Source organism: Phoca vitulina, unplaced genomic scaffold, assembly GCF_004348235.1.
Source record: "Phoca vitulina isolate PV1807 unplaced genomic scaffold, GSC_HSeal_1.0 scaffold71, whole genome shotgun sequence".
Classification (NCBI taxonomy): Eukaryota; Metazoa; Chordata; class Mammalia; order Carnivora; family Phocidae; genus Phoca; species Phoca vitulina.
Genome location: NW_022589774.1, coordinates 414,117 through 438,241, shown reverse-complemented (window position 1 = coordinate 438,241; position 24,125 = coordinate 414,117). Strand labels below are relative to the sequence as shown.

General features: G+C 54.1%; 1 protein-coding gene across 1 annotated transcript in view; it reads left to right on the top strand.

The window, feature by feature from the left end:
• Positions 1–1,208: 1,208 nt before the first annotated feature.
• Positions 1,209–24,125, top strand: part of PLXNA2 (plexin A2) — a 209,405-nt gene continuing 186,488 nt past the window's right edge. Inside the window, exon 1 of the mRNA XM_032393140.1 lies at positions 1,209–1,939. The gene's annotated coding sequence lies outside the window, so the exon portion shown is untranslated. The remainder of the gene's footprint in view (positions 1,940–24,125) is intronic.

Below are 24,125 nucleotides of genomic sequence, written 5' to 3'. Positions count from 1 at the left end.
TACACTGTGTTGAATGGACGATTGTGCAAGACCACCGTTGAGTCTAAATTTCTAACTACCACCACCCCTTTTCTTAAGCTCCTGCTCAGAGAATTTCATGGACTCCCTCCAGGGCTCCCAGGAGTGATTTTTTTTTTTTTTTTTTTTTCCTGTTTATACCACTGAGGACTGTAGCCACCAGAGGGCAGTAGATGGAGCTTATCAGAACACTTGAACATGTTGAGTAAACTCGCGTGTGCTCTAATCGCGAGCAGGGACTACGCAGATCCTGCGAACTCACTGGGGTCTAGCTTGCAGGCCTCTTTCGGAAAGCCGCGTCCAGGCACTGCGGACATACTGAGACTCTATGGCACGGAATCAATGGTCGTAAAACCACCGAGGCATTGCCATCTGGAATCCAGAAACCTCTCACCTTAGGTTATTAAAATAAGTTATCTTACCCCCACCTCTGATTGCCCTGCCAGGCAAGCTCCCTGGGCCTGGATATGGAAAGTGCCCCTCTGGTTCCCCCACGCTTGCCAGGTGCCCAGGATCCCTAATAGACCTGGAAGCCTGAACTTCAGAGCAAAGCTCACCTTTGCATTATAAAAATAATAATTAATAATAACTTCAAACCTCATTTGACAGCTTGTTGGCTTTTTGAAATTCACTACCAGAGAAAATTTGCTCCCACGGATTCTGAGGCCCCCTTCTCAACTTCATCAGCCAAGGCCCGTTCCTCCCCACTCACCCCTCACTCAAATTAAAGATGAAGACGGAGGTGTGCAGGATGGGCGCGGTGACAGGTGATGCTAAGGCGGGGGGGGGCGGGGGGGCACATCCCCACTGCCCTCACCCACTCTGCTGGCGTCCTGAGCTCCTCGCAAGGGGGCTACGCCAGCTGAGCTCACAAGGCCTCCACCGGAATCCCCAGGCCCTGGCAGATTTTCGTTGCCCCCTTGGCCACTTAAGGTGGCCGGTAGGTCCGGGCTGAGCTGGGCTCAGGGCGGGCAGCCCGGCGGCGTCCCGATGCCAAACCTGATTCTCCTTTGTTGACAGCTCGCTGAGGAGGCAGTCCCGGCGGGCGGGGGCGGGGGCAGGGGGCTGGCGGGCGCGGCGGTGCCAGCGGCGGGCGCGGGCGCGGCCCCGGGCCGGCGGGCGCGGCCGGCAGGGAGGGGGTTAACGCGCGCGGCCTCTATGATAATGAGCTGCATGGTAATATAGGGAGGCCGGCGCTGTGGGCTCAGCCGCCGCCGCCGCCGCCACCACCACCACCGCCACCGCCACCGCCACCGCCAGCACCACGGGAGCCGGAGCTGCCCGGCGCAGCGGCGTCCGCGCCAGATTGGAGCGGGAGGGTGGCCGAGCGCAGTTGCTGGGAATTTGTCAGCCCGGAGCGTGAGCGATCCGGAGAGACACCCCGCGAGCTGGGGAGCGGTGGAGAGCGCGGGCGCCGGAGCGAGCCGAGCCAGCCCCGAAATAGATCTAGAAAGCCAGGTTCCCGGAGGAAATGGGACTGTGACCGAACCGGGGAGCAAGAAGGGAAGGAAGCGCCGGGCTTGCTGATGTCAGAGGAGCCCGGAAAGTCGCGCTGGAAAAATCCTAAGACAGCCGGGGCTCTGCTGCTTCCCCAGGAGAGACACGGCCAGCCACCCCCACACGTCCCCTCGGCGCCTCCGGGTTCCCCCCCGCGAGCCGGCGACAGCGCGCGGCGGGGCTGCTGCGGGGCGACGGGGGACTGAGGGGCGCGCGGACCGGAGACCGAGGGGCCACTTCAGGAATACAGATAAGTGGCTGGCGGCTGGACGTGGATTTTAATGAATTTGGACTCCATGTGGATTTGGTCGTCCCCGTGATTGCGAGCTGCGAGCAGCGAGAGGGGCAGCGCGCCGCCCTCGGCAGCCGGCGGCCGAGGAGGACCGGCCGGGAGCGGAAGGACAGACCGACGTCGGCGAGCTGGGTAAGCGGCGCCTGGGGCCGGGCGCTCCGAGTCGCCGGCGCCCTCATCCCTCTCCCCGAGCGCGCGCCCGCCCGCCTGGTCGGGGTCCCGGCCCCGGGCACGGGGGCTCGGCTGCGGCGCGCGAGTCCTCGCGCGGGCTCGGCCACTTTCGCGGGCTGGAACGCGGCGTGCGCGCGGGTGCGGGCGGACTCAGAGCCGCCGCCTCCCGCCCGGGGCTTCCCCGCCAGCCGCCGGCTCCTGGCGGGGAGGGCGCTCCGCGGCGCGTCTCCGCCGCGCACCTGCTGGCACTCTGCGGCTTTGGGCAGCACGGAGGCGGCGGGGCCGTCCCGAGAGCTGGCGCCCAAAGCGGGCCTCGCTGGCACGAGCAAGGGAGCCCGAGGCCACTGTGGCCAGCGCTGGATTTGGGGGCGTTCACTCTGGTGCCTGAGTCCCTGGCGGCCGCTGGTCGTTCCTTTGGATCAGGGGACTTGGGAATGGAAGGGGAATGCATCATCTGCGCGGGGTCCGTGAGGCTCAGGGAGCGAGTCCAAGGCACTGAGTGGGGCTAAGTGCTCCATGACCCTCTCTGTGCTCCCTCGTGGTCAAGCACCCATCAGCACCATCCTCTGGTTTGAGCAGCACGAGAGGGTTGGGGGCTGAAGCAGGAGATGGCCCAGGGTCCGAAAAGCTCCTTATAAACCATTCGAAAATATTTCCCTCCATGTGTTCCTTCTTGCCCCACCCCACAAGTGATGGAGGGATCTTAGAACATTCTAGCTCTGTTTATCCATCCCACAGGTAGTCTCTGTAAATATTAATCCTGGTCTGGATGAGCAAAGAGAGTCACCGGAAACTGCCATTCCAGGTCCGTGACAAATGTCCACCTGTTCGGCATGACCCTTGCCCTAGGAGGAGCTGCTTGCTCCAACTCAGCTCTGAGTGAGAGATGATGGGGGGTGAGGTGGGTAAAAGACTTGGAGTGCTAGGTCCGTTAAGAGTCTAGGAATGAGAGCCCCATGAAATGGGCCATGGAATCTGATCAGGTCTCCTGTAGGAATGTAAGATCCTAGGGTGACAGTCGCATACCAGAAGTGTCTATGAAAGGGACATAGGGACCGGACCAGTTTGGGGGGGTACCAGCTGTAGCTTGTGGCAGTGGTTTGGGGCTCTAGCAGCTCAGAGGAACCCACACAGATGTGGGGATCCATTCATTCCCTTCCTGCTATTCACAAGCACAGTGGACAAGGTTTGTGAGTAGTTAAGATGGGTATCTGGGCTGGGCTGGTCATTTTAAGACGAGGAGTCAAGTTCAGCCCTCCCCTCCCCAACACAGAAGCAGGCTCCTGTCTTGCTGGGCTTTTTTCCCAGACCTTGAAACTTCATTCTTCCCTCTGGGCAGGCTTTGGATTCTGGGGCCTTCAACAGAGCAACAGAGCCCTAGAAGAGATGGCTCTGGCTGGAGGAATTCTGCTCTTCCTAATTGAAATGCACAAGTTTTGTGCAATCACCCCAGAAAGCTCCTGGAGTTGCTAAAAGCCCTCTCTCCTCTGACCTCCCTACAAGAGAGGAGAATTCATTAACTTCCCCCTCACCTCACACAGCACCATTTGAAATAATTACCTGTGAGCTGTCCCTAGGGGGTGGTGATGGGGGGCCGGTGTGGAGTGAGGGGAGAGGGTAGGGAACCTAGGAAACTGAGAGAGATCTGTCAAGATATCCTAGCGAGGTTGTTTTTCTTTTCCATTCTTCCACCTGGCATTTCCGCCTTTTGCCCGACCCTTCCTCATCCCAGAACTTGCCCTCCCTGCATTACCTGAAAGAGCCTTTCCCTCTTTGGGGACCCGCTGATAAAGGGAGAGCAATGCAGGCTGCCCTCTCTGCTCCCTCACTGTCCTCAGCAAATTGCATTAGAACGGGGCAAATTGGCTTGCAAAGCAGTTAAATGGAAATGACATTTGGAGCGATGTGCAGTGGGGATGCTGCTAAGGATCAGCAGGATCCAAAGGGGTAAAGTAAAGTACCAGAAGGTCTCCTCTGCCCAGGGGTCATGAGTCTGGCAGGAGAATCCCCCACCCCCTGCCCCGGCCCTTCTCTTTAACAGAACAGGAGGATTGGGGTATCCCACAGTCTGGAGCAGGGCAGAGGGGCTGGTTGGCCTTTCAACCCAAGTCCAAATGAAGAGCAAACGGTGGTGTTGCACGTCCATCCCCCAAAAGAAACCATGTCGTTATAAGGTCGGTGACTCCCCTTTCAGAGCTGGCCTGAGTACCTATCCCTGTCCCCAAAGAGCTGGGGAGCATTCACCCTCCCCAACATGCTTGACCATCAAAAGCTGCAGGTGTAGTAAATGTGTAAGTTCCCCATCTGGCATGCTGTAGTCTGTGCTTAAAATGAGGTGAACAAGAAGACCCTCCAAGAACAGCTACTTCTCCACTAGGCCCCTTTCCCATTTGCGAATACTTCCGATGAATCCGTTAATCTTTATTTCATGGGTAAGATACCGGAAAGCACAGGTGCAGGAGGGGCAAGGAGGGCCACAGTTAAGTATACAAGACACCAGCCGGCAGCAGTGGAAACGCACCCGTTCAGGTGCTGTGGAATATTTACGGTGCTGAGTTCTCACTGTTTGGGGGTTTATAGTCTCTATCCTGCCTCCTTTCCTGCAGCTGCCGCCCCAAGATACGAGGTTTGTTGTGGGGGGAGGCGGTTCCTGTCCTCGGCTGCAACAGCCCCCCCCCAACCCCCCAGCTGTCTCTCCGCATTGCCACACAGCTGTCTCCAAACACACAGACTGGGGCCCCATATACTTCTGTCCATCATGGCAAATGGAGAGGTAAGGAGCTCCAAGCCCAGCCAGAGCCCCTACCCCCACCCCACCCCCCATTCTTGATTGTAAAATTGCCCAGAGCATTGTGTTACAGTCTGTTAGCTACAAATAATTCAGGACTGTCCACAGAGAAACTGGTGGCAACAGGCTTGGAGGTGCTGTTGCTTTCCTGCTCGTCTGCACCCCCAGCCCCATCGCCACCACCCTCACCCAGGGGCAGTCTGCTATCAATTCATTATATGTGAATATAATATCTCTTTCTCCCCTCCACATATGCTCAGCTCCAACAATGATGAATGGAACAGTTTTTTCACTTAGTTACAAAGATTTCATGCCTGATTAGAGTAAATGAAGGCTGGGTGTGCGTCCACTTCTTTTTTGGTCATTTCTAAAGGTGAGCCCTGCAGAGACAGAGAAAGGCAGTTCTTCGCGGGGTCAAACGGCTGGTCCCAAGGCGCCCTGGGAGGGACGGATGGTAAGAACGGGACACCCCTTTTCTCCTCGGCTTAGCCCTCAGGCTCTCCGGGGCCCCACTCCCTGGCACTGGGGCATATGGAACCTCTTTATCTAGCTCCACACTGTTCCATCTGGAATTCGAGGGCAGAAATAGAGGCGAGAAAGTTCTTTGTTGGGGAGCAGGGTCCCTACCGGGGAGAGTGTAAAGGAAGAGGAGGAGGGGAGGGTGAGAGCTGAAAGAGAAAGCTTAGGCCTGAGCAGTGCAGAAGTTCCCGGCTCCTACAGTTGGTTAACCATTAACCCCCTGCCCTGCCTTGGCCAGGTCTCCCGCTTGGGGGAAAAGATCAGTCTCAGAAACCCAGAAGCCCAGCAGGTGTTCCCTGCAGCCCCCTCTGGCTCAGCAGAACATGTGCGCCATCTCCCCTCCTTGCTCCAGCCAGAGGCTCAGTCCTAGTCCCCACCCCCCCTCCCTCCCCTTCCCTGGCAGGGGCACCCTCTTCCCACCCCCTGTCCCTTCACCCAGGCATTGCCTACTGTTTCATGGCAGGATGCCTCTCAGCGACCAGGAAGTAGGGGGGCTGGTGGGGAGAAGTGATAGAGGGGAGCAGGCTGGTTCCACTCAAGACCCCAAAGCCGGAGCGCCAAGCTCAGGTTCAATAATGTTCCAAACATATGTATCAACCCACAGGGCCCAGGTTTGCTAGGGGCATGGAGTAGGGGAGAGTTTCTGTGCAAGTTTCCTTCTCCTCCAGGAACACTGGGTTGTCCTGGTGCTTCTGTGATCTGGCTGGCGGGTCCCTGTTCCGGCTCTCTGAGAGTGGGTCATTTGATCCAAGGCCATGTCAGAGCATTTCCAGTTCATCAGACCTGGCGTCTTGAACTTCAGAAGAAAAAAAAAAAAAAAGCCAGCCGATGAACCAAGCATGCAGACTGACAAGATGCAGGGCAAAGTCACACGTGGAAAGCCCGAGTCCAGATGTAGGAACAGTCGCAGACACACAGAGAAGCAGGGTGACGGGGAAGGAAGATAAGGACAGAGAGACTGACAGTGTGAACGGGGCACAAAGAGCTGAGAGCAAACACAGAAAACAAGTGGGAAAGAACAGTCTAGGCAGAAGGGAGCTCTGCTCCGTCTTCCCAGGCAAGGGGAGGCTCCATCTGGGCTGCAGGGGGAAGCTGAAGTAGCAGGTTATCTCCACTAGAGGGGGCTCTTGAAAACCAGGCTTGGCCCTAAACAGTGGTTTTTGTGCTTTTTTTTTTTTTTTTTTGAGAAGAAAAAAAAATAGATATATTAGAAACTCCCAGCTGTCACTACCCAGAGACTACAACTGGTAGGGTCCTATTGCCAGTGGGACCTCTGGGCCGCCGTCTGGGAAAGGCGTCTGCCGCATTAAGTGGAGGTGCCCCAGCCGGGTGTGCAGCTAGGGAGAGGCCTGCCCGGGCAGGATGCGTCTGGGGTTGGGCCCCGGGGAGGGGGGTGCAGTCTCGAGTTAGCAATCTGCTGGCCTGCCCGCCAAGAGGCTCCTGCCTTTCTTTATCAGCAGCAGAAGTTCTTGGCCCAAGCCCAGGACTTCACATGCCTGCCCCCCCACACCCCCTTCTAGCTCCCTAAATGTGGATTTTTGAGATCCTCCCAGGTGGTGGCAAAACTGCTCCTGAGGAGACTTTTTTAGAAAGACTTTTCAGGAACTGAACGCATGTCAACGTTGTATCGCTGATTTAATCTTTGTCTTCATATTCTCTGTGGGAGCCTTTCTCTGAATCATAATTCCCCCCTTTCATTTCAGCAGAGGACAGTATGGAGAGGGAATGGAGTCCAGAGGCTTTTCTCATCTGAGGAGATAATAACTGTCTAACGGGATCTGGAAAAAGATTGAAGTTTGGGGACAGGCATGGGGCCAGAGAGTCGCATCTTTTCTGATCTGATACCAGCCTCTGATGCCTCATCTTCGTTTCCCTTTGGCTCCTATTTACCTGGGGTCAAGCGGAGGGAGGGAAGGGAAGAGCGAGAAAAGAAAAAAGAAAAACAAGATAAATGTATCATGTTCTGGAAGTTTAATCCTGCTTTTCCTTGGCTAAAATTACTTTCGGTGTGAGAGATAAAAGGCAGTGGAGTTGCCCTAGGAAAGTTCAACTTGTCTTTGAGAAGGAAGAGGGGAGGGATCCTGGGTCTCAGCGTGAACAGCCCATGAATGAACCTCTTTCCTCCGTGCCCCCCACAACAAGTTCTCTCTGAAGCTGAGAGAGAGAGGGAGAGGGAGGACGGAGGCGCCTCCAGGGCTTGTCTGCACCGTCAGGGAGCTCACGCCAGGCTTTCTCTTCCTGTCTTTAAGCACCCTCCCTTCCCACCTTAGTTGCTTGTTTGGGTTTGCAGGGGACAGAAGAGGGGATGAGGGAGAACCCCAGGACACCCCTCCAACTTTACCCTTGGTATGTGGATTGGTACACCACCCATCTTGCCCTTGCACTGAACCAAATAGGAAGACACCCAAAGCAGAAATTGGGATCCATTTACGTTTAAACAAACAGAAGTGGATCACTTCCTTGCGCAGTGCTAGCAATGTGGTAGCTCCAAAACAAAGATGGAAGACTAAGAGATCATCCCTGCAAGGAACAGTAGGCTGCAGGGACGGGGGAATTACCTAAGCCAAGGATCCTCCAATGAAACTTTAGTCTAAGGCAGGATGGAGTTAACCGGAGGGGCCAGGGAAGTGAAGGCACAGAAGCTCCTGGAAGCTTTGGCTCTGGTCCGTGGAAAGTGTAGATTTCCAGGAGAGAGACTCATACGCCTGACAATTTTGGTTGACTATCAAGAATGACTGTCTAACATTGTCCCATCCCTCAGCTTCTCAGAACTACCCCTGATTCCCCTCATTCTCTGAGATTTTCAACGGACAGCCACGTTGTTGTTTTCTGTTAGTCAACATCCGAGAGCAAGCTCTCCATGGCCCACACTCCTGAGGGCTTTCCACATTGCATTCTATGCAAATTGCATCCCTTTCCGGTCCTCTTGAGCTGGCGGCAGAATGCCCACGTGGTTCATCAGGAAGTGTTATTACTCATTGGTGTTCACATTTCAGTGTCCAGAATCCTGCTGTTAACTCACCCACTCTTACCTGAATGAACTCATTAAATGGATCAGACCCGAGAGGAAAAAAAAAAAGTTCGGATTTTACCACCACACCTTGGCTGGGCAGGCAAGCCAAGTCCACCAGTCAGTCACCTCTGCCCTGTTTCCTACCTTGGAGAAGGAACCAGTCTCTTTTTAAGGTTTCTGTCCAGAAAGAAGGCAGGGAGGATGAATGGAAAGAGGCTCAAAGGAGGAAGATTTCAACTCAATGGAAAAACTTTATCCAATCCAGTAGTGAATGGCCATACTCTCCTTGCATCTTAAAATGGTCACATAAGATCTGGGGTAGGCAGACCCTGCATTGGGATGGGGGGGGCAGGGGGGCATGCTTGGGGCTTCAAGAGGCCTTTGATCTATGCATATATATGTAAATATATGTATATTTGTGTGTGTATATGATATATACGTGTGTGTGTGTGTGTGTGTGTGTGTGAAGAGAGAAGTTTATGATACCCCCCCCAAATGTACGGAACCACTAGACTCTAGTGTCTGGGGCCTCTTCCTGTCCTCCTTTTCTGCTTTCAGCTCTGGTTGTGGGACTAACCCAGCACCTGCCCTGTGTCCCAAAGTCATAGGCCACTCACTCTCAGGGTAAACGAGAAATCCAGGGACAAGACGGGCTCAGAAGGTCAGGGAAGCCCAGGCTTTGTCATTGCTCTGCGACTCTGGACAAACTGTAGAACTTCTCTGAGCAGAGGCTCCTCCTGTTAAGGGTGAGAGGGAAGGTTCAGGAGGAGAGGAAAAGGAGGTAAAAAGTCCCTGCCTGCCCTGTAAAAGCAGGGGGACCAGAGAGCAGACAGAAGTGGCAAGAGGGGATGTTGCTGCTTTGAAGTGGTTTCCTGCTTCATAAAAGCGAAAGGCCTCGGCTGGGCTGGGTAAATATTACGTTGGCCTCTGACCTCCCACCTCCCTTGACTGCTCCCCTGGCTTCCCTTTTTTTTTTTTTTTCCTCCTGAGCAACAGAGATACCTGAGGGAGAAGAGCCTACTTTCTCAACTTCAGGGTCCTCAGCAGGAGCCTTGGTCAAAGCCAGACAGGAAGACCAGGCTCCTTCCCTGTCCCCAGACATGAGAGCCCTCTTGTGAGTCAGCAAGCTCTACCTGCTCTCCGCACACGCCATGTTGGCTGGTGGTGGTGGTGGTGCGTTTCCAGAGAGAGTGGGGTCAGGACCTCACAGTCACCTGACAGGACTGGCCTGCCCACCCTCACCCCAGCCACCTAGACCTTCCTGCCAAGTCCTTTGACATTCTGTGGAATGAAAACCCACACCAAATGAACACATTTCAAGTCCACCACCCCGTTCTGAGGGATTCCCCCAGGGTGTGGAGCCCTTCAGCTTTCTGGACCAGAGGACCCAGCTCTGAGACACTTGGGGGGAATGATGTGAATTGCATGTGTCACTGGGAGGCCACACCTGGCACCCTTGTGTAGGAGGCTTGGCCCCCCCGAGAAGGGTGTCAGAACAGATGGCCAGGAAGAGTCTGGTGTCAGAATAAGGTCCTAATGCATAGGAACAAAGGGCCTTCCCTCACACTTGTCACTCTTCCCTCTTCCTGAAAGATTCCTCACCTGCCCACTGGGGCTCATCCACCATTTGCTCTCTGATCATGGGAGGGAGGCAAGAGGGAGCCGTGAGACCCTCTAGGAGAGTCAGCTCCTGCCCCTAATATTGTACCTCAGTTTCTCCATCTGTGCAGCGGGAACGAATGCTTTTCATGACTACCCAAGCACCCTCACTTCCCTTTGTTTCTGGAGCCAGGCATAGGGAGATAGTTAGGGGATTTGGAAAAATGACAATTGTTGCAAATGTGCAAAACTATTCTAAAATTTGGAGCAGGAATAAAGCCAAGCTAGGGACATTTTTCTCCTCCTCTCTCCCCCTCTCTCTCCCTCTCTCTGAATTTGTTTGGAACTTTCTGAGAAAATAAGATTTTATTTAAAAGAAATCTATATGCTAAAGGTTCTTATATATAAAAATAGATCAAAGTCTCAGTGGAGACTGGAAACTGAGAGGAAAGGAAGTGGTGATCCTGGCATTGGGGCCACATGCCTGGCTCATGGGTAACACTTAACCAGTGGGGCTGGATTTTGAATTCTGAATGTGCTACCCTTAGGGTTTCGGTGGCTTTGGCTTTAAGAGTTGAGATGAATGATACTGTCATAGAACTGGTAAGTTGGCATATTTCTGGGAGTCAGCCTCCCATGGCAGGAGAAGGGGCAGATCTCATGGGCCTCTGGCTGCCTGCCTGCAATAAGGCTTGCATCTCTCCTGCAGTGAGAGCTCCTCAGAGCGTGAGTATTAATGGGGCAGACTCAGCATGAAGGGCATTGGCAGGAGCTGGGTCCCAGAGCCCACGCTGGACCCTGGGCCTTAAGGATTAGATCATTGGACAGAACAGGAGGATGGCTAGTGAGGTGCATCAGCTGTCGTCTCTTAGCCCAAGCAGCACCCCCCCATCCAGCTGAGGCACAAGGAGCCTTGTCCCCTTTTGGAAGCGCAGAGCACGGGAAGGCCCTGGAAGGAGAGAATCCTATGCATTGACAGCACTCACTGTCCAAGAACCAGCTGTGGAAAATGAGTCTGACGAGGTGCCTTGATTTTTTTTTTTTTTTTTTTGTAAATCACTTTTGAGAAAACAACTTGAATTACAAAAGAAACGGGTGTTATATGTAGAATACCTGGAAATTGTCTCTGAGTATTTGATAGCAGCTTTTACTCTGGCTCATATCATAGATGTGAAACCCGAGTCCAAAGCAGGTGAGTAGAAGGCCCTGAGCAGTCACACAGCGAGTGGCCATTCACGGCCCTCTGTGGGCAAGGAGGTGTGTTTGCCCCAGCCTAACCCAGCACTCTTGAGCCCTTAGCCACGTTCTCTTCCAGTCTCTCAGTTCCCAGCGACCTCCCCCATCTCTCTCTCTGTCTCTCTTAAGATTTTATTTATTTATTGAGAGAGAGTGAGCACACAGAGGGAGAGGGAGAAGCAAGCTCCCCACTGAGAAGGGAGCCTGATGAAGGGCTCCATCCCAGGACCCTGGGATCATGACCTGAGCCAAAGGCAGACACTTAACCGACTGAGCCACCCACGCGCCTCTCTCTCTCTCTCTCTCTCTCCCCCCGCCCCCAGGCTTGAGCAGGCAGGCACCTCACGGTGAAGCAGTAGTCCCTGAGAACCAGTGTCTCCCCCTCTCTGCCAGTCTGCGGGCGCTAGGACACCCAGACTGCCTCTCCGTGGAGCTGCACAGTGTGGTGGAGAAAGGCCCCCCTCTTTTCAATTGCTCCGACCAGCTTTCCTCCATCCCCCGCAAGCCTTGCTATTTGCACAGTCAATGGCTCTGGCAAGGCCAGACCGCCCCTCCCTCCCTGAGAGGCACTGTGGGCACTGTTTGTGTCTCGGTCTCTATAGACTCAGCATTCACCACTTGAAGAGGGTGAGACAACAATGGCCAGAGCAGCTGCCTGCCGACAGGGCTGCCGGGGAGGCTGCCGGGGAGCGGCAGGCCAGCCAGAGTTTGTGCACCATGCACCTGTGAGCTTTCTCAGGCAGCCAGGGCCAACGCAGAGGGAATGAGCAGGGCAACCGGGATCCAGAGGACCTGGTCCAGGACACCTGATTGGCTCCCTCCGCATGCCCACAGCTTTCTTGGCCGAGCCTTCCACCAGCTGTGTAGTCCCTCAGGGCCTGGAGGAAAAAGCAGGGTCCCGGCCCCTGGGAAGCTGCCATTTTTAGCCTCAGGACAGAAGAGGCAGGACACTTGCCCAGGTAGAAAAAGACAGGGATGCTCTGCCAGGAGCCCGCCCCCAGGTAGAAGAAAGGTACATTACTTGCAGAGATTGAAGTTGGTGCAATATGATTTCATTTGATTGAACGTGCAATTATTGAATATGTGCTGTGTGCCAAGTGTTCTGGGAGGAAGGCATGTCCCTGTCCAGGCTCGTGACAGGCTTGCAATGTGGCAAAGGAGGCAGGGGATGCACAGAAATGATGCTTGTACAAGTTCAGTGTAAGTACTGTAGGGGGGCACAAGAGAGAGGGATTAACCAGAGCCATCTGATCAGAAGGGGACCTCCAGGGAGGGAATGAGCCCTACTGCATTTGGGGAATTTAAACAGAGGTTGGAAGATGACAGCCGGGTCTCAAGAAGGGATTCCTCTGTGGAGCAGAAAGGGACAACGGGTGATGGCTGAGATCCCCACCCACTTCCAGGCCTTGTAACCTGGAGTCCCTGTTTGCTGCTCGGTAAATACAACGGAGGAAAAAGGCCCTGTTGGAAGTGAAGTGGAGTGTTGGCCCGGGCTCGTGAGAATGACCCGCAGCTGCTGGCCTTAATTTCACAGCAAACAGAGCGGGTTCTCACCCCTCCATCCCCACGACTCCCCTCCGAGCAGGGTGCCAGCAAGGCTAGGCTGGGCTAAGCCCTGGAGCCAGAATTCTCATAATCACATGAAAGTGAGCGCTCCGTCCACAAGCAGGGGCAGACCCGCGGAACGGAGTCTTGGTCAGCTCTCTGCTTACACAGCTCTAACTTCTAATCATTGTCATAAACAGGACGGAAGCAGCTGCTCACTCCAGTCTATTATCAGCTTGGTTGGAGACAGAGAAATTTAAATGACAGTACGATGCTTAGCAAAGAAACGAGAAAGTCGGTGTTAAAAATAAAGAAAACAAGACAGCTCATTTCATCGAAATGGAAGGGTTATTAAACAGCCCCGAATTAATCAGTGATGTGCCAGGGCTGGGAATTGAAGAGCAGCAGGACCAGGGGAGAGAGCTGGGAGAAGGTGGGTGGGAGAGACGTCCCGGGGCAGGTAGGCACTGCCTGGGCTCTCCTCTCGGGCTGCCTGCCGGGACTGGGGGAACTGGGTAGGTCTTCAGAGGGGCACGGGCAGCTAATTCTCTGCCCCACAGATAAGAGCGGGTAGGAGGCCCTGTGGACTTTGGTATCCCAGCCTCTCTCCTTACAAAGTCCTGCTTCTGGAATCTTTCCATCAGCTACCCCCCACGCCAGCCCTGGGGGCTGTCTCCAGCCCTGCGCCTTCCCACCAGCCAGGGCTGGGTGGGAGCCCAATGGCTTTCTGTGGGTGGCCAGAAGCTCTCCACCAGGCCTTTCCCTCCCTCCCAGGGAGTCCGCAAGATCTCAACTCTGAGTTGAGCTCCTGATACCCCACCCCCATTCCAAAGGGCATCCCGAGTATGACCAGGCTGTCCCGCACAGGCTGTGGGAGGGGTGCGCCAATGACAGAGCATATGGGGCATTCTTAGTGAGCTCTAATATCACTGCACAAATGGCAGTTTCTATTACATGGGCGGGGGGGAGGGTGTCCTGGGTCCTGAGAACACAACAGCAGAAGAAAGGTTTCCCAGAGGGCACAGAATGGGTCTGGTAGAGAAGCAGACCTGCTCACACCTTGGCAGGGCCGTGGGAGGGGAGGCCGTGGCCGAGCCCATCTGCATGCACGTGTGCACCCATCCGGCTGTGCAACATGTTGGATCTTGAATCAATCATTCCGAGAGCATTTTCTCTGCTCTTTGACCTCCACATTCTTTCTCTTCACCCCTCCCTCCCTCCTGCTTCCCTCCTGGCTGTTTACCCTTTTCCAGGCTCTTCTCTCACACCCCATTCATCATCCGGGGCCAGATTCTCACTCAGGGAGTTCTTTTCATCTCCTGGCCCAGGTCCCCCCGGTGCCGCACCAGCCTGCATTCCCCCCGCTTTCCCTCCAGCACATTCTTCTCTCCCCGTGTCAGCCTCTCTGATAACCGTGTCCTTCACTTTCCCTCCCAAGAGGGCTGGGGTCCTAGACATCGCGAGCTGATAGGATGACAAGGGTCTCAACCGAGGGGCTGATGCCGCTCCAGGGGGGTAGGGGTCCTGCAGACCGCGTGCTTGTGCATCTTGGCACCGACAAGCCCCCTCAGTGGACGGAACTCTTTCCGGATTGGCAAACCCCTCCCGGTCCACATGTGTCCCTTTTATCCAGCTCCAGAGCACTCCTCCTGCTCCGTGTGCAGGGCTGTGAACGTGCCTGTTACTTAAGAGCGGCTGCCTGGCAGCTTGGGATCTTTTCGGCAGGAGCTCAGAGTCTCAGACAAAGAGAGGAGAAGAATAGAAACTGAAGGTGGGAAGGTACAGGGTGGGGACACAGCCTGCTTAAGAAGCTTCCTCTTAAAAAGGAGTTACAACTTTTTATACAAAGGCTGGCTGTCAGTTCAGAAGAGCACAGGAGAGGAGGATCAGGCGGGGGGACTTCACCCCACATGCTGGCCAGACCCGGTATGGGACGAGTCCAGCGAATGCGGAGCTCGAGCCCAGAGACCGTCCTCAGCATGGACTCCTCCTCCTCCTCCCAAGGGCTGGCTTTCCTCTTTCCTCCCTCCTCTCAAGGGCTGGCTTTCCTCTTTCCTCCTTCTCTCCCTCTCTCCTGCCAAGGGCACCTGGATGAATCACCAAGAGCAGCAGAAGTGGCCCTTAAATCACCCTTGAGGTCAGAGGAAGTGGGGGGTGAGTTGGAAAGCGTGGGGCCCAGGGAACTAGGGAGAAAAGCGACAAGGGACCAGCGGCACCCAGGTCCTCCTGAGAGGCCAGAGCCTCGGGAGCTTCCCCGTCCTAAGAATCTCGGTCACCTGGCTAACCAGAGCCTCCAGCCTTTGTCACCAACACATACTGGGCAGCCGGTTGCTGCCAAGGAGGTGATGTCCTTGTGCAGTGTTTCTCCAAAAACAGAAACAAGAGTCACTGGTGTTTATCCAAAGTGATGGAGTTTGCGGAACACTTTCCACATCCATTGTCTCGTGGATTCTCACCACAGCTCTGCGAGGTGTCCTTCCACAGCTGGGAAACCAGGGCCCCGAAAGGTTAAATAACAGGTTCAAGGTCACCGAATTAGGAAGTGGTTAAGCGAGACCAGAGCCCAGGTCTGTCCCCAAAGCCCACAGTGTCTTCCCTCTGCCTGCTGCCTGGCCACACGCACCATTTGACCCCCTTACAGAAGAGCCCTGTTCCGGAGCCTTCCGAGGGGATTCTCACCCCACCCCACTCTGCGCTTGATCACTCTCGCTGTCAGTTGGCCATTTATTATACACATTTTGTGTGATCTTTGAACTTGTTCAGTTTGTGTCTTTGGAGCTCTCTTGCCTTTTCCTGCATGAGCTCTGTCTGTGTTGTGTGTCCTTCACCGACAGAGCTGGTGCCCCCCCACCATTCTTCTTCATCCTTCTGCCCACCTCATCCACTCTCAGTGACATTTGCTCTTTCCCCAGCGGGTTCAAGATGAACCTTCCCAAACGCTTCACCCCTTCTTTATTACCTCCGTCAGTTACGGCAAATCGTTGAGCCAAGCGTGTTCACACCTCGTCTAAGGGCAGACTAGTCGCTGAGAAAAGCACATGAGCCATCCCCATGTCTGCTCCCCCCTGCTCTGAGCACAGAACTGAGTGAGAGGCATCATGCTACCCCTGCATGGGATGCCAAAGAGCACAGGGATTATTCCTGCACTCTTACCTGGGAGCCTCTAATTCGACGGAGAGATAGGACACAGTCATATAACAAGAGACCCAACAGCAACAATGCAGCATGTGCTAAAAACAACAGTTTCTGATTGATTTTGGAGGAGAGAGAGGTGATTAGGGGTGAGGATGTCCTAGAGGCTTCCTGAAGCTTTGAAGGACACACAGGGCTTGGATAAGCCAAGAAGAATGTGGAGACAGGTGCTCCAGGGAGAGTGGCTGTGGCCATGAAACTCTGCAAGGTGTCCTGCGGACTCAGCACATGAACCAGTTTGTTGGGAGTGGAGTCACTCTGGGAGAGGGGGAAAGGGAAGCTGTAGAAAGAAGAGCCAGCTTGCGAAGAACTTGAACTTGAGTACTTGGCAGTCCAGCCTTGAGTCTATCCGGGCAACAGAAGGAGTTGCCATAGGTGGATCTCACACTTGGCCATGTGCCTGGCAAATAGACAAGGAGTTTGAAGCACAGGAAATGATGCAGCATGAGGCACACCAGGCAGGAGATCTGTGGCCAAATCTTCGCTGCGAGGGTCTGTGTCCACGGATGGTCTCTGGGCCAGTCTTACATGTCTCAAGGAGATGACACCAAGCTTACTGGTAAAGAGACCCACTCTTGAACTTTGGAAAGCCTGACTTTTGGAAAAGGATCAGGTTTTTAAAATGCACCTTGATCTGGCCCCAGTGGCTCCCTTCTTTCCCTGCCGCGAGGACGAAGCAACAGTGGTAGGGGAGTGTTCCTTGTCCCTGGAGCATGTCAGTGGTCAGTGGTCGGCTCTGGGAGCCACCAGGGAACAGAGAGGCAGGAGGGTCTGCACGAGAAGGAGGAAGTGCCAGGGAATGGCCGGGGCCATTACAGTTTTCCTTCAAGAGAGGAAAGATGGGGCAGCTTGCAGGGAAAGGAAGTGGTGTTTAGGGCCAGGCCATCGCCAGAGAGCTGAGGTGAATGCCTGGTGTTTTGTTTGGGTTGTTTCTTCCTCTCCTTTTCTCTCCCTTTCTCTCCCACTGCTGTGAATTGGAGCTGCGTCATTATTCTTTGAAAACATTACGGTTAATGGCAGCATAATATACCATTATGTGGAGTAACCGTAATTTATTTAACAATTTAGTTGGGCACTTTCTTCCCTGTGTCCTGCTCTCCTGCCCCATTTCAACCTCAGAACCCCGTGGCTCTCCCGTGTTCAGTAAGGATGGGGTGAGAAGGCAGGAGATACGTCTCCGGGCTCCTTGGAAAGGTCATTTGGAATGTCTCTGAAAGGTGACTGCCAGCTAGCAGACCTCTTGCCACAAAACAGCCCCAGAATCCACCTTGTAACAGATATCTCAACCCACACCTCCCTACACATCCCAGCCCTGCTTCATTGCCAAAATAAAATGGGAGCCTCAGGTTTTGACCTTTAAAATAAAGTACTTGCCAGATCTTCCTTAACATTCTACTGAGTTTTCCCAGACCAGTGATAAGAGGGTTTGGTTGAAAAATAACATCTAAATATGTAGGCAGTGTGGAATAGTGGGGAAAACATGGCCATCAGAAGGTCCTCCTTCCTAGCCGAATGACACCGGTCTGGTGATTCAGCCTTGCTGAGATTCGGGTTTTTCATCAGTGAAATGGGGAGAAGAATACCCATCTTGCAAGATAATCACAAAACTCCAGTGCGTATGCAAAGGATCCAGCACAGTGTGCCACGTAGCGAGGGGTTAATAAATAATATAATAACAGTAGCTCTTCTTTATTGTTTTGTGTTATAGGAAACAAATAGCAGTGGCTATTTTATGCTACGCATGGGCCCTGGGGTACGAAGGCTCCTAGCATGAATCTGACTCGGCTTAGCAAAGCCATATCCCCACGTTGATGCCTAGCCTGCCTTTGGAAGGAGCCTGAGAATTTCTTTTTCTGTCCTTTCATCCCAGAATGCCTACCAGAAGAGTAACCCCACTTCTAGGATGGTTGAAGCAGGGGCCAGCTCAGAGGCAGGGGAGAAGCGGAGCGACCTTTCAAGGCCCCACGCAGTGCAGAGGGCAGGCTTGCTCCCAGGGCCGGATGCTCAGAGTCCTGCTAACTTGCCGAAATTCTTTCTGCCCCCGGGGTGGGGTGGCCATGGCAAGTCATGCTCCTCCCTGGCCATCCCCCAGAGGGGGTTGAAGAGGGCAGAGCCCACGGAAGGGGGGGAGGGGTGGCGAGGCAGGCAGCTGCTTGAAATTGATTGCTCTTGTAGTTTAGTTTAGACCATGGGCTTCTCAGCGCTGCCCGGGTGGCGACCTTTAGATAATAAAGGGAATTCTGGGAGATTTCTGACAGGCCCATGACATATGGGGCAGGTCTGCAGGGTCAGGCGGTGTATCTCCCTGCTCCTGGCCCCAGGGTAATGAATCTTGTTTTGACTTTGCAAAGCCAGCCCCAGCACTGCCCCAGAAAGGAGCCGAGCCCCCTCCCCTCCACCGGCCCTCAAGTGCGTGTGTGTCTTTGGAACCCTTCATAATTCAGGGAGACACCTCCAAGCTTTTACAGCCTGTGGGGGGAGAGGACAAACACCGCATGCTTTGCTAAGGCCCTGGGAGAGCTGGTGTGGTTTCCAGGGCCCCATCAGAGCCCACGGGGAGAGCTGGGAACAAAAGCAACAGAAACCCCTCGCCTGGTGTAAAAACAGGCGGTGGTCCCGTAACAGGACTGGGAAAGGAGCTGGGGGGGGGTTGGAGGGAGTCACAGAATACCCCATAGGGTTCTGGGGGTCTGCAGGTGACACCCCTACTCCTCTGGGCAGGTGCAGCAGAGAGAACGGGAACCAGTAGCCCCACGAGTGAGAGACGGCAAATACCATCTCTGATCCCACTGGGGACGAAGCGGTGAAAGGCAGCGCGGTTGAGGTCTCTGGGCCTCTGGTGCTGGGTGAAAGAGGAGGTGTGTTTGCTGCCCTCAGTTCCCACAGAGACGTGGAGATTGACATCTCTAATGCCTCGCCCATGTTGCCAGATGCAAACGCGCGTGCTTGCACGGGCCTGTCTACACAACCCTCCCCCCGCCAGCCAAGATGGTAGAGTACGTTGTTCCCCCCCACCCCACCCACCCCTGCTCTGGGGACTGCAACAACAGAAACGTGTTGTCTCAGTTCTGGAGGCTACAGGTCGTGAGGCTGGCAGCTCCTTGCAAGGGCCAGGAGGGGAGGGTCTGCGCCGGGCTTTCTCCTAGGCCCGTGGAGGGCCGTCTTCTTTCTCTCTGTGTCTCTCCACCTGATCTCCTTCCCTCTGTGCCTGTGCCTCTGTGTCCAAATTTCCCCCTTTCTATAAGGACACCAGTCATTTGGATTAGGGCCCAACCTAATGACCTCATTTTAATTACCTCTATAAAGTCACTGTTCTCCAAATAACAGTCACATTCTGAGGCACTGGGGGTTAGGACTTCAACACACGAATTCGGGGGGTTCATGACTGAACTCTGAGCGCCGGAACCCAGCCTCTGTACTTGGCCCTGTCACCCTGCCTCTGCCCACTGTGCCTTCTGAGAGGTTGAGTCCCTTGCTGTCACGTCATCACATGGGATCTGGAGCAGAGAAGCACACACAGCTCTGGTCACCCAGACCCTCACTGCCTCACCGCCTGGAATATGGGGTCCTCTCTCACTGCTGGTCGGGACTCTTAGGGCCACCCCACATTGCCTTCTCTTACTCTTGATGCTCGGCCGCTGGCTCTGGCCCACCCAGGTGTGACAGGAATCCCAGGGACAGACTGCTGGGGCATCTCCCTGCTCACAGTGAGAGCCGGTGGCTGGGTAGAAACTGTCACCAGAAGCTGTCCCGACCGACACACACCGGAGCACCACCCTATCATCCAGTATCATGGATCCCACCTCCTCAGGGTCGGATGCCAAGAGGGCAGGTAGGCAGAGGCCCGTTTGCCCCCTCTGGCTCCCCTCACCTTCTTCCTCTCACTCCGGGGTGAGACGTAGTCTCTTAGCTTCACATAACAGCACAGAGTCTGGGGGAAAAAAATGACATTCGATTAATGAAGCAAACGCAGCTGGTATAGCAGTGACATCTAAATTGTTCCTTTGGTCCCTTTATTTTCTGTAGGAAATTCTCCCTCTCCCCACAACCCCCCCTCCCTTTCCCTTTAAATCGCGTGCATAAAATACGCTAATAACAATCTTCGGTGTCTGTGCATGAGTGACAGCTGAAATAAGAAAAAGACTAATCGTACCTCCTGCAGCCCTGTCACATGGAGATTAAATGAGCCTCCCTCCTGCCCCTCTGTGCTCACTGCCCCCTCCCCCACTCTCTCCCCTCGCTCCTGGTCTCTCTCCTCAATGAGAATCACGGGCATTTGAATAATAATATTATAGACGCCATCAGGGTGACAGTGGGGAAAAAATCAGCTCAAACCCATGATTATTCCTTCAATCTAATAATTATTTAAATACCAGATAACTCCTTTCACTCTAATTGAGGCCTTTCAGCTGTCGGCATTACCCGGGGCCTTTGCGTTCGCCCTCTCGCTCACCTTGTGCTGCCCAACGTGCCTGGACTACCTCCGAGATCCGTGTTAGACAGAGTGACGCTCGGCGTGTTTGCATATACGACTGCACAGATGACATTATGACAGGTCCTTCAGGATCGTGCCGCCCACAGGGGACAAGCCAGGGCCCCGGAATCGCACATGTAGACGTTTTATCCTCGTAGACTTTAATTCATAGAAATCTTAAACCCAAAGGAGCCTTCTGAGGTCATTGGGACCAATCCCTTGCCTCTGGGTAAACGTCTTCCTAGACAGCTGTTGGGAAAATTCACCGTTAGAAAAGCCCATAGTCTCCTTGGCATGAAGCCCAGGAATCCTCTCTAGACAGGATGTCCCCCTTCATATCTAACTTTAGTCTCTCCTGCTGCAGTTCTAACTCTTTGGGGGAAGAGGCTTCCTGCCGCTTAGACTACATCTGACCTATCTGTGAGGTTGTCTGCAGCCCAGAGGGATGTGGCATGGGACAGCACAGCCCCCAAGTCACAGTGTGGGTGCCATTCCAGCACGTCACAACGGCTGCAGCTTTGAGTAGGTCAGAGGAGGTCGTTCTCCCGACAGAGAAAGGAGCCACTGACAGTGGCTCTTTCGTCCCCCTCAGTCCCTAGTCCCTCTCCTCCTTGAGTCTGCCCTGCGTACTCACTCCCTGCCCAGGCCTGGCGGCAGGCTCACTTCTGCCCATCAGGGGACTGCCACCATCAAAGGCACCTTCTTTCCTTCTAATGGGGCAGTCTCGAGGTGGAACATAATGGACTCCCAGGACCCTTTCACCTACAGCAGAGGAAGCACGAGGCTTTTTGTCACAAGGTCTAGCCTGTCCGTGACTCATTTGGGGTCACATTGGACAATTTTTTCTTTCCATGATCTGTGGTTTCTTATAGAAAGAAGGAAGGAAAAAAGGAAGGAAGGAAGGGAGGAAGGAAGGAAGGAAGAAGGAAGGATGGTATCCCGATTCTAACTCCTCTTCCTATTGGCTCCTTTTGCTATAATGGAGACCAAGTGAAAGCATAGAGGTCATAGAGGTCTGCGTCACCCAGATCTCCTGGGAAAAGGCACCAGAGCAGGTAGGCAGGGAGGAGAGAGTCCTGCCCTGAGCTGAACTGGGAGTGCCTGATTGTCATTTCCTCCCTGCTTTGCCTCCGACACCTACAGCAGCTGATCTGGAAGGTATTAGATGCTTCCACTGGCTGTCCCCAACACCTGCCTCCTGAATCCTGATCGGGGAGACTGTGTCATCAAGCCCTCCAGATAAAATATTTAGTGATACTTGCTTCCCAAAGAGGCAAGTGTGGCCTCTCCTTGGCATGCGGCATGCTCTGAGTAACACGTCTCCAGAGGGTCGGCTGATAGGGCGAGTGTCCTGGAGCCGCATGTCCTGAATTGGACTGGGGGTGGGGAGAAGAGAGAATGGCAAGTTTTGGCTCTTGAGAATGCATCTGACAAACTGACTTCACAAACAGCCACAGAGAGAGAAATGACGGAAAGAAGGAGGCATCATTAAGGGAAAACTCCCCAGGTTGACATTAGACAGTTGGTATTAGGAAGAAATGCTGGGTATACAAAGTCATAGGCACATGTTTGCTGGCTTCTACCAAACCGAGGCTGGAGAATTCATTTTAAGACAGATCATGGAATGGCGGAGTTCATGAAGAGCTGGAAATATTGACAAATAAATTATTAATAATAAAGGCTAATGTCTCTGGAACGTTTCAAATGGACATCATTCTAAGTGTGTTATATGTATTAACTGACTTCGTGGTCATAATCCTATGAGATAGATACTACTACTAATCCCATTTTAGATAGATAGGGACAGAGCACCACAGAGTGGCTACGTACCTTGACCAAGTTTACACAGCTGTCGGCTCTGTTTGAATCCAAGCAGCTAAGTTCAGAGCTCATGCATTTAACCATTAGAGCACACTGTCTCTCACCAGAGGCACAAATGTTCTGCTTTCCTCTGAACTCAGATAGGAGACCTGATCCTTGCCAGCTGGCCCCGCCTTGGAATGGCTACTTGGTAATATCAGCCTTGGCATGGAGAGACGGAGGCTCCCAACTTGGCTGTTCAGTCCGTTGTCCTTGGGAAAGCCACATTCCCAGAGTGGACCGTGAGCCTCCCTTGCCAGCCCTGCACTGCAGACCACGCCTCCTCTTGACTCCTGTGCACCAGTAGCTGCTGCTTCAGATCAGAAGGTCCCAGGAGCTGTCGGTCCCAGAACAGATGCTGATAAAGGAATGAGAGGGAAACAGCCCACTATAGTGGTCTGTTGAGAACCCCTGGCCCAACCAGCCTTACCAGGTAGCATGGAAGGACCTCAGTCTCAATGACAAACTCTAGAAGCTAAAGGAAACAAGCCTCAAGGTTATCACTTCATCTGAAAGAAGAAATCGTACAAACTGGTTAATTCAAGCACTCTTTAAGATCAAGAAATAGGCTCAGGAAGATGCTAGACCAGTTTAAAGCCATAGTACTGATGGGGGACACAGGCAGGATTTGAATCCTGGGTTCCCGAGTCCCCCCCACTCTTCCTCCTGCCCTAAGACTTCATAGCTATCATGCCATTTTCCCATTCATAGTTTACCTCCCAGCATTCGGTACTTCCATAGCCTCCCTGCTGGCTGCTGAGAGGCTATGTTGGGACTTGTGCAGTAGTATGATAGAGAAGATCGCCTTGGATCTATTCCCTTTCCCCTGACACAGGCTTCCCAGATTGAGCGCCTTCACTGGGTCAGGGAGAGCTGGGCCTCAAGGTCTAACCACAATGTTTATTCCCATGGAAAGGAAGACTATGGGCAAAAAGGGAGCTCAGGAGCTCTGGCGGGATTCCTGAAGTGCAGTCTCCTGGGGAGGCTTCAGTGATGATAATAACAGTTGGCACAAGTTGAGCACTCACTGTGTGCCAGGCGCCATGCTAAGAGGTTCCCCATGTCATCTCGTTCGCTCTTGTGACAACCTTGAGAGGTACCTTCTGTCGTTGCCCTCATTCTGCCAGAAAGGGAGATGAGACTTGGCTTGCCCCAGAGCCCAACTTGTCCCCAAATTGTGCCTAACAAAAGCCACTCACTTTTCAAACTGCCTCAGGAGGAGAGTGAACCGGGGGGCCGGGGGCGGGGGGTGGTGGTGGTGAGATGGTTGATCTTAACCTCACACCGTGTGCTTTGGTGTTATCTCTGCTACCAGAACCTGCTTCCTCCAGCCACAGGCTAAACATGTATGTTGTACGCATGTTGTGAGAAGGCAGGAGTGTAACATTCCCACCAGCTCAGTGCCGGGGTGTCTGAGAGCACACTTTCTCAACGGCCAAACCCCACGTGTGGGGTGGTGACACTTCCACGGCCTCCCTCACAGCCCCTTGTGGGACACCCTGCCCTCCGCCGGGCCAGAGGAGCTTTCCTACCCAGAGACAGGGACATGCCCAGATTGGTCTCTGGTCGTTCCCAGTCCAGCTGCAGAATGGGAGGATTCTGTTATTTCCTTTCCACAGCTCCTCTTGAGGAATTCACGTCCTGCTACCGGCCCCAGGACGTCACTAAAAATAACCTCTGGTTTCCAAACCGAAAGCCCTGTCTGTCGGGAGGCTTTGCTGGTGCGCGCGTGGGGCCGGAAGGGCTGTGTCGGAGCCGCTGAGGTCAGCCTGGGCCTCATGCCGCTGGTGCCTTCCTCTTTCCAAGGAAGCCTGGGGCCTCGTGAGTCAGCCCAGAACACCCCAGTGGAGCCTGGTTGGAGGAGGGTGGTCCAGGTGGGGCCTCGCTCTGGCACCATGGTGGCTGTCAGGCCTCGAGGAGG